Here is a 16055-nt window from a genome sequence, read left to right on the forward strand (position 1 = left end):
ATTTCTTGAAAGTTTTTATATTGAGATCAGATCACAAGATCATCAACATTTTTTTTAAATATTTGTGAAATGCAATTACATCTTACTCATTTGATTTCAAATGGCCTTGTTTCCTTGCATCTCTAATTTAAATTTCCACTATAAATTATAATATTATATATTAACAAAATATATATATATATATATATATATATATATATATATAAATTAATATTAAAATTAATTAAGTGCATAAAGATTGCAACAGCTGGCAATCTTCGATACGTTCCTTAATGAAGAATTCCAAATCGATCGAAGAATCTCTCATTGAAATTAATAAGGCAGAATATTTTGGACACCCCATTCACTCCGTGTATAGCGGCAAACTGTTATTCGTGAAAAGTCAATTGCGATTTACATGCATAATTTATCGAACGGTACTTCGCAGCTGTGCTTTTTCAGCGGAAACAGCTCTCAAAACTCTCCGAGAAAAGTGAAAAGTGCCTCCCCCCCCCCTCCACCTCTCTCTGTCTGTCTCTCTCTCTCTCTCTCTCCCCATCTTCTCCTTTTCGTTATAAAAGATTTTTTTCTCCGTCAGGAGAGAAATGGAGAACGAGCCGGTCGAGTAGACAAAGTGTACGATGTTGCCAGCCGCTGCATTTTCGCGCAACTTTCGCAGCGCTATTTCGTTTGACTAAACTTCAACGGGATTTTCATAAAGCCCAGCGTAGGGCTGAGAACAACGATGATTCGCGAATGGCAAGGATAAAGCCGGAGCAGCGAAATGGAAGGGAAACTTTGCTATCCGCGTCGTGAAAACTCACGGTATGAGTTATCTCTTTCTTCTCTCGGCCTCGGTCGTGATTCTCTTCAAGAATCGCAAAAATCTTCGAAACTATGATCAATTTTATAAAGTTCGTGTATCGTTATGGTTAAAAAAGAAATAAAGTAAGTCTAACATTTCTTTTAAAATTGAAATATGCGATCGAACAATGACTTAAGCACACAAATCGCATTAAATATAAATTTAAAAGAAAAAAAGACTTTAATGTTTAAGAAGAGATCTAAATGACTCTGCATCGGCTCCCCGAAACGGGCAATATATATCTACATTTCATTCCCAAATGTCTTTTATAACACAGTCTAAAAGATGTAACTTAATATTGCGACCCGACAATACATTGCTTTTTATTCCTGCGAATAACATTGAATCAAGATGTAAGTAGAAGTGCTTTTGCAGACGTGCGAAAATTACAAGATTCAAGTGGATTATTCAAATTTACTTCCTTGAATAAGATAATTTTCCAGGAGCGGCGTAAGGGTGATAAGGGAAAGCGGGAAAACACGAATTTTTCAGTTCCGGTCTTCGATAGTTTTCTCAGTTTCCTCTCTTCAGTTATTTAGACGTTTTCTCGTTATTCGACGCAATAGTAGGATAAATAACGCGAATAGGAAAGAGATCGAGAGTAAAAAAGGAATTTCGGATAATAATGTGAATAGCACCTGCGATCCGTGGGATCTAGGCGTTATTCATCTACGTCGGGGACAACTCGTTCAGCATATCAATCGTCCCTTCGATCGTGACGAATGGCACAACGAGTCGAAAAATATGGCCTCTTTATCATTCACTCTCCTTACCTCTCTTTTTCTTTTCTTTCTCCTTTCCCTTCTTTTTCTCTCCTGCGATAGATAAATAGACAAACGATGCCATCATTGAACGCTGATTACTAAAACGAGCCATTTCGAAGTATCGTATCCCTAAACGCGAAAAGATGTTACGACTATGAAAAAAATTGAAAAAATAAACTGCGCGATCAAAAGGTCTTTTGAAATATCTGATAAAATTTAACAAAAAAAAAAAAAAAAAAAAAAAAAATAGTGTTTAAAAAAAATTTAATTTAACGATTTGATTTTGAAAAAAAAAAAAAAATGTTTAAGTAGATATCTAAATCACTAAAAAAATCTATTTTCTTTCTGGAGGATTAATTACAAAAATATCAAAGTTGATTCGAAATTTGTGATCAAAACTAGAAGAAAGGTATCCGATAAAATTATTATTTCTAAAAATAATCTTCAAATTTATATATCCAATTTACCAAAGAATATAAAAGTGAGGAGAAAGGAGAAAAAAAACTAGAAAAAGATAAGAATATCTTTCGCATATGCATCTACATGTATACAAGTTTCAACATCAATTAGCATTATGTACTCTGCGCATTGCACTGTTTTCATTACATTTCCTCAATTATCTCAAGTGGTTAATCGGTTGTCGTCAATACAGTTAGCGTCGTGTATAGAGATAATCGATTCGCTCGAAAAGCATACCATGTTCGAGTTATCGTTCTCGTGACGATTCTGTTTCGGTTTCCAATTTTCTTTCTGCCGTGTCGAATCTGGAGCACGCTCTTCTTTCGATCGTTCATAAAGTTTCAATAAAATTCATCCAGGAACGAATGGCTAAACGAACGAATGGCTCTTCCTCTTCCGCGCTCTCTACCTCTTCCTCATCATCCCGAAACAAATTACCTCTGTGTAGGCGTTCGAACTACCAAAAGCTATTACGCGGCGGTGGAAATTTCCGACGAAATGTAGATCTAAACTGCTCGATTTCGCAGATATGAGGGACACAGTCAGCCAACCAACCATCCATTAGATCGTCGCTTTAACTCGCACGTTTAACGAAGCGGTACGAGTCTCGTCTTTGCAATGAAAATATTTTGAATCACCACGAGCAATACAAAGTTTCGAAAAACCGGGACAATCAAGAAAATAAATAATTGTCATAAGAATGATTTTATAATATTGCTGTTTGTATGTTTCAGAGATAGAATATCAAATTTTTCTAGTAATTCTACACCGATATTGCATATATATATATATTATTAGAAACTCTACAATGCTGGATTTAATTATTAATTTTTAAAAGAAATTTAATTATCAATTACCTTTTGATAATAATTAAAATTAAATAATCAAATATTATTGAATGTCAAATATAGAAGAATCTTTAAAAAATAAAAGGTAATTTTAATTTTAAATATTATGTATTTGGAGCACTTAATAAAAAAAAAAAAACACATTATATTTCAAATTACCATAGCCATAAAATTAAAACAATTTTAATATTTTAAATATCAAATGTGATCATATTATCATATATACATTTTATTATTTAAAATTTAAATAACAGGAAAAAGGTTATCGAAAACTAGCACATTTAATTTTTTGCTGACTCATTATCTATTGTGGATGTAGCCAGGTTAGATCTTTTATCTTTTTGTAATCATACTTGAACGAGAAAGTCCTACTTATTGTAGTCAAACTAAAAGAAGATTAAAAACTTGATAAATCCTAGAGCTAATATTTCTTTTTTTCAATAATATAAAAGAAATCTGTGTATTACGTGTTGAATAAAATATTTTCTAAAAAATTAAAAAAATTTTTTTTTTTTTTTACTATTATGTTTACTGATACTTTACATGATACTTTGATAAATGTGATTTATAATCTTATTCATCTCTCTATCTTATCAAAAAAACCCGAGATAATGCGGTCTATCTTTTGATTCAGACCCCGATATTTTGTTTAAAAATCGGAAGCACGTATAATGGCAAGTGTTAGATCAGATGACATAAAAAGCTCTCACGTTCATGAGAATTCTCGAAGGAGCGAAAGCTTATATAAGCATTGTTCTTTCTGACGTCTCTCGCGTGTCCAGAGATTACGACACGATTTCGAACGTAACTAATTTGTCGCAGCTCCCCGGAATCTCCGCAGTAGCGGAGATGTCTTCGAGATCTTCAAAACTACCACGTGTCGCATCAGCATCAGTGACATAAACGCTCAAATACGCACATAAACAAATTGTAGCATCCTTTAGCTTTTTCTTTGATGACGTCGATCTCGATTACATCGATGAATTATTGATATTTTCTTTTTCTTCTTTTTTTCTATTTTTTGATCTTATTTCCTCTCTCTATCTCTCTCTCTCTCTCTCCCTTGTACAATATCTCCGAGATGACGTTAGTTGCGCCATTGCGCTGTAGAATGATAAGTAGAGGCGCAGGTGGACGACATTAAATATTAATAATCATCTGCCGCAGAGATATGAATCTTTAACGCGATTTATCCCGTTTTACGATTTATCTCCGAGACTCACCTGAGTTTAAATTAAAAACAAACTGTGCTTTGTTTTCCTAGGATTCATGTGAGATTTATAATATATGTATATTTATCTTTTATTCGAAACATTATTTTCTCCAATTGTTTATTCCTATCAAAATTAAAAAACTTATTTCCGGATTGTTTCAAATTTATAAAACTTGCATAAAACTTTTTATAAAGCTTTACAATACGTAATCCCCACAGAAAAATATGGAAATATTTATATACATTCTGTAATTTATATTTTTAAAGAATACGGATCTGATCTCCATGAAGAAAGAAATGATAAACTTATTTAAAATTAGAAGAAATAGCATTCTTCTGTAAATTTATACTTTTTATATCACGATGCAAGTATTTAAGTATATATATATATATATATATATATATATATATATATATATTTAATAACGAAGACTGTAACTGCAGTTCTCTGACGTCTGACACATGATCGGATATCGCGTGCTATGATCTATAGAGATACGAGACGTACGTATACGCACACATACATATAAAAAGTGGTTGCTGTAGCCTATTTTATGTATTATCACTCTCATGCCGTAGATCGCAGCTCTTTCGTCGTCCCCTTTTCATCGCGCCATCCGCAGATTCAGGTCAGCCCCGGTCATTGCTTTTGCAACAGTATACACATCTCATCCCCCGCGGCCTCTAACTCTTCCACTATTCGACTATCCCTTCGTGCAAACTCTTGCCCGTTAAACTATTTCCAATATTTGTATATATATATATATATATATATATATATATATATATATATATATATATCTACGCATGTATATAAATAAATATATTTTTTAAAGATTTACTAAAATATTTTTGAGAAGAATATTTTTATTATGATTTATATATATATGAAAATCATAATAAAAATATTCTTCTCAAAAATATTTGAATAAATCTTAAAAAAATATATTTATTTATATACATGCATAGATAATATTTTTTTATTATAAAATTGTTTCATAATGAAAAACTTCTATCTCAACTTTTAATCGTAATAGTTAACAAATCGAATAGTAGAAAGTTTAAAATTCTTAGGCGAACATTACATATAATTTTGAAAAATTTCAGTATTGACATCTTTAATCTTACTAGATTTATGAGAATTGTCAACAAAGAACGAGGCATGATTGACAGTTGGCTAGGCGGCATCCTCGTTATTCCGTAGTTATTATCAATTATTATTCTTCCGCCTGACGTGCACGACATTCAATTTTACGAGTCATTAGTCGCAGGGTTTTCCAAGCGGCCGCATATTCTGCTCTCGCAGTTTCCGATTTAGCGCTCCTTGGAATTCCGAAGAAACGCACATACAATCGACGATATGACGAGAAAAGATTGTACAGATTCAAACCGATCATTAGCTATTACGATCGCTTACAATATTTATGCTTTCTTTAATATATATAATTTCAAGTTGATTTTTTGTTAAAGAAAATATCGAGAGGTTCATCCCCCCGTTATTTTTAGTCCTCTCTCAAGTTTTTGTTCCTTGATATTTTTTTCAGTTTTAATATCTTTTCAACTAATCCCTAAATCTGCTAAAGTAAAATCTACCACTTGAAATTACATGAAAAGATTTTACCACCTGTTCACATATTTCTAAAATTTGATTCTTTCATTTGTAAAACTTCTCATTTTCAATCACTTATCCGAGTTAAAAATCCCTTTCTTGTGGAGAAGTATATTTTAAATTTGTTACGGAATTCGTAAGTAAAAAGTATAGCCAATCTTAATAATTTACATATTCTCTCTAAAACGACGACTTAATTTGAAAAACGGATCATTTCAAAAAGCTTATCTTAATTGCCCGTTAAACCTGTGTAAAACAACAATTTGAGAGTTTTTGAGAGACTTCTGATATTGGATCGCAATTTCACATTTCAATCAATGATGAATTAATTACGGCTCTCTGGAATTAATACACGCGTCACACTCATGCACAGTAACTAGACGGCCGTGTTCGCAAAACAAAACAGTTTCGCGTCGCGTCGCCGGTATTGTTTACCAACTGAAAGGTAGAATTGTTATGATATATTAATTGGTGCTGTTGATACCGATTATTGCTGCAACTTGGCTTATTACAGTCGTCGATGTAATGTTGTTATGCTCACGATTTCTAATCTTTATACCGTAAAATTCGTTGTTCTTACGTGCAAATTAGCGTACTTTTATCTACCGTAAACAAATTCTCTGTATTTAAATTTAAACTCGATAACCATAAATCTGATTCTAACGCATAAAAATAATCTTTTGAGTTTTGTTATTCGTTACTGTATATGATTATTACGTTTATATTCTTATTATTATTATTAATTGGATCTAATAAGAGATTAATTTTGCACGAATATTTTGTCTCTATTTATAAGTATAATGAATTTTTTAAGAAGATTCGTTCATAAAAGAATTTTCTTGCTTGCGTAAACGTGAAACGTAAAAGCTTGTCACTTTTATTGTTACTGGATAATCAGATTTATCAGTCAAACAGCACAAAAAAAATTAACCGCTGCAAGCTTACCGTAGATAGTTGCCTTGGGAGCGTCTGGATGAATCTCTATTAAACGGTTCCCTGTAAAAAGATGGATCATATTATTATTTATTATATATGTATATGTTATTATAATTATTGTATTATTCTATTTTTCATATCTTTTTTTCTCTATTTAATTAATTTAATTTAATTAATTCTCTATTAAATTATCTCATTATAATACCTCATAGGAGAGACAAAATAAGAACAAAAAAAAATGTATAATAAAATATTTAATGTTCTATTAGACGATTTAGAAACATATTTAATTTGTTTTAAATTTGTAAAAGTTTTGTAAAACATGCCGTACTTAAATTTAAGCGACACTTATGTAATAGTATATCTGCAATCTATAATGTTTAAAAAAAATACTCTTCAACTATCAGTTTCTTAGTCTTGCTACAGTTAAAATTCCCGAATGACAAATGCAAATTAAATGGAAAATAAGATCGTCACGCTAGTGGACTTTCAAAAAAATACAGACATCATTCGTATAAACTCTTTGGCGCGATAGTTGAAGTGTTAATAAAGTGATAAAATGTGAAGGAATGTATCACACATGAAACTAATGGTCGGTAAAATTGCGACGGTAACACCGTCACGAACATTGCCGAGTTATTCGTTGGCGTGTTTCCGACGAAGCATAAATCATAACAGGACGTTCATCCGCGAAGACGATTGCCAGGCGGTTTTGCGTCAATTATTCTTGCAGCAACTGCGACGCGCGTCGCGCTTAAGAACGGTTATTAAACTTTTCCTTCGTCGCTTCGTCGTTATCACCACGCGTTCCATATTTTTCGCCGTCAGCCACTATCAACAATGAGAGATGGCAGAAACGAACAAATATATATTTCACGGAAATCGATTCTTTTTATGTCAAGTATGTACAACATTTACGATGAGATATTATATAAAATTTTGATGCATATATCTAATAAGAAAATTTCCCTACATTTCTATAGAGATAAAAAAATGGAAGGTGTTATATTACAAGAGATTTCTATGGAAATTTTAAAACAGATTATGTATATATATTGCAGGTTTTTTATAAAATCAACCATTTTATAAAGTATCGAATCTTCTAAACTGGCTTTTTGTAAAAAGGCTAAAACTACAAAGAGTTTACAATATATATAAGTATATAAATATATATATGAAATATTAAATCACATTAGCAAACATTTAATGAGAGTCATAAATCGCACGCAACAAGATTGTCGGCGAAAAAGAAGAGAGAATAAGAGGAATATCAAATCAACAGCAAAATCTTGCAGCCATCCCATGTATATATATATATATATATATATATATATATATATATATATATATATATGTATACATGTATATAGCGTATAAAGCTACGTATAAGGTCAATATTTTTCATTTGCCTTTATATTACCATCAAAACTGTGTTCCAAGGGGAGAACGCCAATCTCCGTGAGCATACTTCACAAATGTAAAGTTGAGACGCAACTGGGTATAAAAACAAGAAACAAGAGATATACAAGATTTCAAGCTTCTTGAGTAACACGTTTTCAGTAACTTCTTCTAAAGGAAAAAAAAAAAAAACAAAAAAATCTCACCAATCATAAAAGAGATTTTGTAAGAAAGAAATAGGCGAGAAAACGTATCGCGTCAATTGCATGCGAACTAATTAAAGATAAAAATAATTTTCACAATATCCTTAGGCGATACAATACACGCAAATGTAGCGAGTCATAAAATATAGAGAGTTAAACGACGTTAAACCCGTATCTGTCACAATGACCGATATGAAACGATATCGAACGAGTTTACGGATATCTACAACCACGTGTCGTACGATACCGACGACAGTCACTGACATAAAAGCCACCGAAAAATCTCTCCGTCACGTATCCTGCTGCGGCTCGATATTGAAAGGCTAACGCGGACCATAAAAAATCCTCGATGCTCCTTTGACTCGTGGTGGGTTTATGGGGCTGCGTGGCAGCCGGGATCGGTTAAATATTAAATATCGACCGTCGGTTGCTCGTCGCGCACACATTAATAAATTTCAAATTATATATCGACGTACGCGAGGAAGTTCGCCAACTTCCGTAGGACGTTCATCATTGATAAGTGTTTTAGAATCTCGTTAATAATGAAGAGGCCGATAGAAATTGAGAACGATCTCATCTATCGCTACCGTAGCAATTTTGCGATCGCGAATATTTCTTAACTTTATATTATGTTACCTGAACAATCATAATAACAGCGGCCCTTTAAACGTTATACGTTAGAAATGAAAGCTCGAGGGTTAATATTAAATTCCTCTTGGTAGAATACATGTACCTACCTATTGTAGTTATATGTAGCTATTATATCTTATGCTTATATGATTATGTATATAATTATAGGATAACAATTTATTTTATTAAATTATATAATAATAATATTAAATTATGTAATAACAAAATATATAAAGAATATCAACTACAGAAGAATAGATGAATTTTATAATAATTTTTTATAATAATTTTTTTCTGATAATTTTTGAATTCACAAAAATGCGATATTTCTCTCACTTTATTTATATCTATCCGATTTATCTGTACTCTTTCATCATATTAATTTGTAGAAAAACAATATTAAATTTGTCACGAAAAATAAAATTATTCTCTCGTCCCATTTCGCGCGCAACCTTGTTATCATGCTTCTAGCGCTCGCTATGTTAGAACAATCGTTGTAGGTAAACTGTAGACGAAACTTGACAAGAGGAGACAAAAGGATGTCTATCGTACTTTTCTTCGAAAACTTCGAGCTCCTGGATACTTCTCTCCTGGGTCTTGAAGTATCTACGAGCTCCCTAACAATTTCAGACTCTCCATTAACCAAAACTGAATTACCTAAACAAAATTTTCGTTGAAATCTCTAGAGTATTCGCTCCAGGAGATGGTATTCAAAATACGTGAACTGTCTTTGTTGCGATATGTCTATGTATTCGATAGTTGTGTGCGTATCTTTTTAAAATAATATTATTAATTCAGCATATATGTATGTGTGTGTGTGTGTGTGTTTTTTTTATATATGCGTACTAATGTACTAAACAATTTTTTCTCCATGATTGAATAAACGGTTAAAATTACACTAATTAGCTATGTTTTTATTCCATTGTGCATGAATTTATACAATGTGTGCATGTCACATGCATATTTCATTTACTGGAAAAATATGTATTTTTTCGAAAAAAGTTAATTGTATTATTAAAATTTCTTAGAAAATAGAATAAAATAAATTGTGGATTTTTTTTTAATATGCAAATTCTCGTGTATATATATATACAAAAGAAGAGAGAAATTGAAATCAGCGTAAAGCCAAAGTAATTCCAGTTTTTAATATTAGCAGAATCGCAACATCTGACAACATTCGGAATATCCGCCAATGTATTGCATATGATTATCCGTTATTGTAATTCAAAATAACAAGAAAGATAAGAATTTATTGACACGAAAAAATCGCATTATGTTTTCGTTATCAGTATACATTTGATTGATTTGATTGACAAAATATTTCTTCTAGATTAAATAAGTTATTGCAAAAATATATACAATTGTCTATTATTCCGTAAAATTTTCTATTCTATCTTTTTCAAATTGCTTCGATATTTATGGCGTTTTCTCTATCGAATTTCTCACCAATTTCCCATCATCTCCAATTTATCTCCGTATTCGCGTAGTATCCGTGTAAATAGCGGTAATGTTAATCTCCGGTTAATGCTACGAGACTCCGGCGCTGGAAGATCGAACAGGAATTTATCGATTCCTCCGTTCAAGTCTACTCAAATAATAACAAAGCGGAAATTCGGCCTTTAAACTATCCCGTCGCAACGAGAGCGGAACATGTGAAACGGGAGCGAGGAAAATAGAAACGACGGCAAATAGACAGGGAGAGAGGAGAAGGTGGAGATAGAGATATGTGTATATATGCATGTGTATATATGTATAGAAAGAAAGGGAGAGAGAGCCGGTTATCACACAGGTAATTTATTGCGACCTTTCAGACAGTTCGCTAATGCACCTGAAGGTACAAAGTACTTGACCAGCTTTCTATACACGCGCTGTACATTGTTCAAATTCTAAGCGTACCGGAACGTAACAAAAGAGTCTATATTTTACAATCACATGTCATAGCTTAATATTTTATAAAATATATAATTTTTTATAGAGCATATACGTAATATGTTACCAAAAGAGATTCACTAATAAATAACAATATAATATTTTATAAATAAATTATAAAATAATGTTAATGAGATTAAATATTATGTATATATATATATATATATATATATATATTTTTTTTTTTTTTTTAAACTAATAAATGCATATCGCTTTACGAAATGTTTTAATAGTAGCGTATTATGTGGCTATAAATGGAAGTATTTGCTAATAATACTTTACTGGCTCCTTTAATTCCTCTCGATGTAACTCGATTGCAGAGATTGTTACTTTATTATTACGAGGCAATCTAATATGCTGTGTTTATTCCACTGTTTACGTTTATGAGCGGTATAGCTTCTACATATGATAAGGTGATTAAAAAATACAGTAATGTAAATCTGACAGATATTCTATACGGAATCAGAAGAATTTTAAGAACTGTGGATCACCGTTCTTTTTTTTTTGCAAATTTTACAAACATATTTGATCTTTTTAACATGCTATTGAATATAAAAATCAAATCTTGTAGATTTCTTTGGGCGATCAGAAGCTTTGTAAATTTTCAAAATAATTTTTATTCCTCTACTGGTCGCGTTCTAACAACTCAATTTAATATTCGCAAATGAGGCCACCGTGAATTTTTCGCAAATACTGATCGACTCTCGATGGAATGAAAAAGCTTCTTGATGAATATTATTATCGGATAACGGGATGTCACCTCTAATGGTGACACTTTGCTCCTCATCAGACGACCATCGCCACTTTCGGAGACTGCAAACCGATAAGCAGCACGTGAAAATTCTTGCTCGAGCTATTGGCTTTTATCGAGGAAGCTCGACTACATATTCAATGCTCTTATCGGTCGCCGGTGTGTCTGCTTGCCAAGGATGAACACAAGACTTTTGTACCGGTAAAGAAACATAAAATATACGCATAATATTCTCCATTCGTATCAAAAGAAAAATCGAAATATCTTCACGGTACAAAATAAAGATGAAAAAAACTGCAGCACAACTTGAGCTGATATTTCGAATCATTAGGTGCTAAACGAACATCTTTTAGTCTCGCTCAATGAAATTTTCTGATGCTGTATATAAAAGAATGGGAATGAGGTAAACTTCAACGATATCTTTCCGCCAGCCTTTGTGCCTCTGAAATTGCACAACATTCTTTGGCAGCTCACCGAATAATATTGTACACGCGCTTCTCACTATCCACGCTAGAAATGAAAAGAAGAAAAAAAAAAAAATACATTTTGTTCCGAACAAAAGCACTTTTTCATTGAAAAAAAAAAAAAAAAAAGATTTATTCAAAGCGAAAGCTGTAGAGCGAGGCAATTAACAATACACCTCGAGCGACATTAAAGAAGCAATGCTTTATTCGACAAGCTAATAAGAACGTAAAACAATGCTTTATCCGAAAGCGACGAAAAGAATTAACATAAAATTAAATAGGAAGAGAATACAATTTACATCAAAGAATTATATCCAAGAGTGGAAAATCTTCACCTAAGTGGATTTAATTTCATGTATAAAAGTTTAATTTTTGCTATGCGTACAAAATAGATAAACCAAAATAAATTTTAAATAATGTAATTCTGTGACATTATAAATTCTCAATTTTTGAAATTACAAAATTCCAGTTAATAAAAACTTTTACGGAATGAAATTCTTGCATTTCCGAATTTCGATTCTAATTTTCCAGTTTAATTATATTCCATATTAATATCGTTTTTGCGGTTTTGAGGTTAAATCGAACATATCTGCATATGACGGGATAAATAAGCGACGCAACGTTGATAAGAGGAGCGGTGATGGGAGTTTTAATTATTTTATGCGATATATTCAGTATTTTCCTGAAATGCTGCTACTAATTCTAAAGCTAACGATAAAACATTTTATGACCGACATCTCGCGCAAATGAAATCCCCACAAGACGGCATTAAACACGAGCCATATATGCATATAATGTTGCTGTGCTCGAGATGATAAGCATTGAGCAAGATTTTTTTTTTTTTAATTTCATTTTATTAATTTTAAAAAGAAAAAAACAATATTGAAAGTATTTCTGTTCTGTTCCTATTCCTTAGGTATATTAATGCTATTAACATGAAATATTAAAATGCAAGAAATAAAGAATCATTTACAAACAATGTAAATAATTGCAAGCATTTTTTTGAATAACGAGAGAGAGAGAGAGAGATAGAAAGATAAATATAAAATATAACATATCATAACGTATCATAGCCATAAGATACATAGATGCTTACACGTGTGTTTGCTTATAGATTTAAATGTACCACCATAAAAATTCGTGATTTACAGCCGAGATTTTATAGAAGATTAAATCACACAATTCTTTTGCGTTGGTAACTATTAAAGCTTTATGGAGATTAAAGATTTCTCTCTCTCTCTCTCTCTCTCTCTTTCCTTCTTTTTCGTGCGAAAACGATGAAATCCGTTCTTAGCGCATAAACTTCTTGCTTTACGCTCGGTAAATAATAGCCGCGTGTGATTGGTTTGCCGCTCACGTGCTGCAAATCGTAATCTCGAATTCCCACGACGACGATCGCAGACGAAATTATCTATGTCACGTTGTCAGGCCGATTTAATGCGCCAAATTAGTTGGCCATTAAATCGTCGTCAATTTACACTGTCCTCGCGTGATTGTTTCCCTCAATAATTACAATAAGTGTCATAATATGTATACTATTTTTTTTAAAATATATCAAAATTAGATATTATATACAATATATTTTAGACGACAGTATTTTTTACTGATAAGCTCTTGAACAAATGTGAGCGGATTTTGCCTCGTTATTATTTATTACGCGATATTAAATATTGTTTTTGTCTCATGTCAAAAAAAAAATATAATTCTGAAAGATTGAAAGAATTCATCATAAAAATTTAAATTGAGGATATCCTTTTAATTTACAATTTCAATCTCTCTAATTTCTTTGATTTAGAATGAGCCGAATGAGATGTGGATTTTAAAAAAATATTCACATTGCAAGTGCGAAACAAACATCCAATTTTTACAAATTTACCATGTGTGTGAAAAAAATGTATAATCTGTTTGCTATTTTTCTTCGCTTGGTATTGAGCATAAAAAAAGTGCTCTAATACCAGAAATGCCCATTCCGAGCGTATATGTAAATTGAGCACTCGACCGCGTGCGGGACGTTAATTGGAAGCGTGGCGGAAAAAAACGATCGTACCCGCGCGACAAACAAAACGAAAGAAGTCAAGTGCTCTTACAACGCGTCCCGCAAGGAAATTCGATTTAAATGGTGATTCGTTAATCGAGTCCCGGATTGAGATAAGCCAGTAATTCTCTTTGCAACATATTTTTATTATATATATATATATATATATATATTTCATATTCTATATGATATGAGTTCCACGACAAAACAGCAAATTCATGTTTCATTTAATAAATAATTACAAAAATAAGAAAGGATTAAAGATAAAATAAATCACGCTAACTTATAATAGCTTAATGTTGTCTTAACATAATTTAACGTAATCGATAAAAATAAAGAGAGAAAAGAGAAGAAATGAAAAGTGGAAGGCACTGAATCGCTGTTAATTTAATCATCATTCTGTAATATAATTAATTATATTGCGCAAGCAATATTTGTCACGATGTTTTTATTCATACGAGACGTATCGGTTAGTAACTGCATATATCATTCTATTACATTCATTTTAATATTGATTATTAACATCGGTGAGTGGGAGTAATATTGAATAAATATGAATTTGACTTCTGAGATATTTATAAGTTTTTATATACATAGATATCTATATAGGTATCAAGTAATACAGACTTAATAATGAGAGATAATTTTGTTATGCAAAAATGAATTAAAAGTGAAGCAGTTAATGATTTTAAATAAATTAGCGTTTCATGATACTAAATCATTTCATACACATATTGTATTTATCTTTTGAAAACTTTAGATTAATAGATAGATTAATTCGTGTGTTTGCGTAACAACAGTCTAATTAAAATTGTATTTTTTTCAATGATAAATATAATATTTTCGTGACATAAAATTATTTATGGTGATTATGATTATGATTTATGTATTATTGTGACGACACGAAACAAATAAAATTAAAAACCATGCACTCGTGATTGTTATCCTTTACTATATTAATAATATTTCAATTGTTGCAATTAAACGCGATATCATTCTTGTTCTTTGAACAATGCAATCAATATTAAAATTTATTAAGATTATATAATTCAATATCAATTTGTTAATAATAATTATTATTGTTAAAATAATGAAGTTTAATTCAACGCAAATCAAGTGCAATTTATCAAGATTATTTTCTACAAACGGGATTCTCGGCGTTTCATCGATGTTTTTACAGAACGCGTGTTTACCCCCCACCCGTGAAAAAAAAAGAGCGAAAAAGAAAGACGAGGAGTACAAGAGAAAAAGGGACAGACAGAGAATAAAGAGGAACGACGAAAACACGAGGGGTTGCGAAAACTGCCAACTAGGTTACTCGTGACAACCCTCGATAAGACACGAATCGAATTGAAGGGGTTAAGCCCTTAAAATTTTCCTCCCCGAAACACGCGCATTTTCCACACATCCTTTCCATCCGTTTCGCGTTTTCGCGGAATAACGAATGATCTATGACAGGAACACGACTGACCGAAGGAATATGATTAACTTACCCCCGGTGTAAGATACGTCAGACAATAACAACAATTGGACAATAGCAGACGAGACAATCACCAGCACCGGCACTAGCACCACCACCACCCACGCCGACGACGTCGATGATGACGATGCCGACGACGACGACGAAGACGATAACAGGGCGGGATTATAACTTTGCGCGAGCCGAGGACGTTTCCGTGGAGCAGCCGCGAGACGCCGCGACGACGCACACGCGTGAAAAGCGGGCGCGACGTATCGTGGACGAGATGCGCGCGTGCTCCTCCTTTCTCTCTCTCTCTCTCTCTCTCTCTCTCTCTTTCTTTCTCGTCGGTCCCGACGATTCGAGATCCGTAGGACACACCAGGATCGTGTATCAGAACGGAGTACCCGTACGATGACAGCGATTTTGCTTTCCACGGTTGGGTCTTTGCGTCTCGAGGGCCGAGCGCCGCGACGCGCACGTCGACGACGGCGACGACGACGACGGCGAGGA

The 16055-nt window shown here is 32.4% G+C and overlaps 1 protein-coding gene across 9 annotated transcripts in view; it reads right to left on the minus strand.

Annotated features, from left to right (window-relative positions):
- LOC126857955 (acetylcholine receptor subunit alpha-like) overlaps positions 1-16055 on the minus strand; it is a 68464-nt gene that overhangs the window by 39917 nt on the left and 12492 nt on the right. For 8 of the 9 annotated variants that reach the window (XR_007688572.1, XR_007688570.1, XR_007688573.1 and 5 more), the window contains exon 2: positions 6683-6733. The gene's annotated coding sequence lies outside the window, so the exon portion shown is untranslated. Of the gene's footprint in view, positions 1-6682; positions 6734-15576; positions 16043-16055 lie in introns of those variants that run through there. The other variant, XM_050607921.1, reaches the window with a different exon arrangement.

This window comes from Cataglyphis hispanica, chromosome 2 (genome assembly GCF_021464435.1).
Source record: "Cataglyphis hispanica isolate Lineage 1 chromosome 2, ULB_Chis1_1.0, whole genome shotgun sequence".
Taxonomy (NCBI): domain Eukaryota; kingdom Metazoa; phylum Arthropoda; class Insecta; order Hymenoptera; family Formicidae; genus Cataglyphis; species Cataglyphis hispanica.